This window comes from Tupaia chinensis, unplaced genomic scaffold (genome assembly GCF_000334495.1).
Source record: "Tupaia chinensis unplaced genomic scaffold, TupChi_1.0 Scaffold000578_2, whole genome shotgun sequence".
NCBI classification, from domain to species: Eukaryota; Metazoa; Chordata; class Mammalia; order Scandentia; family Tupaiidae; genus Tupaia; species Tupaia belangeri.
In genome coordinates this window covers 1,023,354-1,026,231 of record NW_006160094.1, presented here as the reverse complement: position 1 = coordinate 1,026,231, position 2,878 = coordinate 1,023,354, and positions in this window count along the sequence as shown.

Below are 2,878 nucleotides of genomic sequence, written 5' to 3'. Positions count from 1 at the left end.
GAACCGCGGTCGACTATGTGGGAGTCCAGTGACATAGCCATTACGCTAACTGCTGGTTCCCGAGTTATTGCTTTTTAACGGCTGGATCTAAGGAACAGTCAGGCTGGTACTTTTCACTGGTAAGAAGAACTACACTTGGGGAAACCATGTTTCTCTCCCATGTGTTGGAAGCCACTTCTTCCCCCTCCATCTTCTGTTGAAATCTGGAAATTTTCCCATGGGGGATGTGGTTTTGGTCAATGAGAAGGATTTGGGGGCACACCTATGCTAGGCAAGTCACACACTGTGAGGCCACAGAACCAGGGGGTGGCAGGAGTAAGCCCTTGGTGATGTTCTAAGAAGGTGCAACATCTTCTCTTGTGGTGTAGAAGAAGACCACGTTATCAGCACTTCCCCCTTTGTCCCTGCTCTGTGGATATTAGCGTTCAGGTTGTCCTAACCATTCAGTGAGGAGTTTACTACACGGAACACAGTCCAAGGCTTTGGTCTGGCAGAAGCAGGCAGGACCGTGTAGCCTGAGGAGGCAGGAAGGAATGGTTCTTCCTGCGGGCGTATGCCCTCGGCTGGGCCATGAGTGAGCAGTGGCTGTCTTAGTGGGGGCTGCTAACCACGTGCCAAAGGCTGGGTGGCGTATGAGCAGCAGGGATGTGTTCTCACAGATCTGGGGGCTGAAAGTCTGAGATCAAGGTGACAGCACCGTCAGGCTTCTGGATTGCCGACTGCAGCTGGTTTCTCACTCGCGTGGTGGAGAGAAGGCTAGCCAGCTCCCTGGCCTCTTCTTCTAAGGGCACCAATACCATTTACAAGGCCCCTGCCCTCCTAATCATCTCCCAAGGGCCTCACCTCCAAAGGCCATCACATTGAAGATTACATTTAAACATATGAAATTTGGCCAGGAGGGGAGGGACACATTTAGTCCATAGCAATGACCATTGGAGTACCGGAAAGGCCAGGAACTCTAGGGTGCTGGAGAAGGTCTAGGCAGGAGAGAGAGGAGAGAAGAAAAGAGAAAAAGGCCCAATCTTCAGACTGTCCTCTGGATTGTGAGAACCAATCTCGGGCAGCAGAAAGGGCTCATTCCTCAGCAGCAGCAGAGCTACAGGCAGCGAAGCAAGGAGCTCATCTCTTCTGGCAGGTGTGCTGCCCTGAGAGCCCGTGGACTTACACCTGGCCCCAAGGCCCTTTTCCAATGTTCCCGTCCCATCTCCGTGACTATGCTCATGTGGCTGGGGAAAATGTGCCACCACCATTGGAACCTTTCAGGGGGCTGTCTATGCTGGAAGGTCCGAATAGGAGGTCTGAGGTGGTGGGAGAAACGCCCGCCTCATTCCAGTCTCATTTCTCATCCCAAACCTGACATCGCCCTAGGCCACACAGAAGGAGACGTTCTTCTTGTCCTTTGGCCTCCGGGAAAACACTCACGGGACATTGGAATGATTAAATACAGCTGGAGAATTTACTTAGCCCTTACTGAGTGCAGGCACTATGCTAAGTGCTTTATACACTTTCTCTCTTCTAATTCTTGCAGCAACTCTGTAGAGGGGTTACTATTTCTCCATTTAACAGTCGAGGAAACTGAGGCACAGGCTCAGCTCCCGGGGGGAGCGGAGGCTGAGGTTTTAATCCAGGTGGTTTGACTGCAGAGCCCGTGTTCTCAGCTGTGCTCCCGCAGTGCACATCGTCAGCATCAGGACACTCCCGACTTTTCTGTCTGAAATAGCACCACACCAGTGCGTGTGAGACGGCCAGTTTACACCAGGTCTCTCCTGCACGGCCTGGGCACCACAGACCCGCTCATTTTCCCTGCGCTCCTTTGGTCCAGGGCCACCTTTCTTGGAAAGAGCTACTCAAAGAACTCACTCGACAGTATAAAATCACCAGACGATTTGCAGGGATGGTGTGACCGAAATTCTCAAGGAAGAAGCATTCCTCCAGAGAAAACAACCGAGTGGTGCTGTCCATACACGCAGCCCGTGGTAGGGAGGAGGAAACTTCTCAGTCTGCCTTTTCCAAGGACTTCTCCACATTCAGATTCCTCACGTTCTTATGTTACTACCGTTGGCCCAAAAGTGTGATGTTTATTTCCAGAAGAAAAGGAACAGTTTGTCCCGAAGAATAAGAGAGAGAAAGAAGAAGCGTCCTCTGAGTCTCACGGCAGAGTCCTACCACAGAGGATGTCTGACCAAATACCAGGAGCCACACGGATACACTCAGGCAACCTGCCAATCGTTTCCCTCCTTCCTTCCTGGTTCCCTCCCTCCCTCTCCTTTTCTTCCTTTTTCTTTTCTCTTCTTTCCCCTTTCTCCCTTCCTTCCTTCCTTCCTTCCTTCCTTCCTTCCTTCCTCCCTCCCTCCCTCCCTCCCTTTCTTCCTTCTTTCCTCTCTCTCCCTCCCTCCCTTCCTTTTTCCTTTCTTTCTTCTAGCAGGTATATACAGTTGCTAGTGAGAGACAAGCAGAAAGAGGAAGGGGAGAGAGCACTGGCAATGGGGCGTGGTCGCACTGAAATTCCTTCTCCATTTCCCCCTCCTTTCTGGATTTTGGGCACACATGCACACGTGCCCAGAGTTTTTCTCAAGCTGCCTGGTCCAGGACTCAAAACCGTGCAGTCAGCCACGTGGAATCCAGCTGCTTTAACCACGAGGCCACAGAGCCAGCCCAAGACAATCCGTTAATTTGTAACTTTTTATTTTAAAGTAACTATAGATACAGAGAAAGTTGCAAAGATAGGAGAGTGAGGTTCCAGGTACCATTTATCCTGTTTCCCCTCAGGTAACATCTTTTTTTTTTTGAGAGGTTTTTGCTACAAGGCACTGTGCTTGCCAGAGAGACAGAGACAGACAGACAGAAAGCGAGAAATCACCCCCCTCCCGGGGGGGGG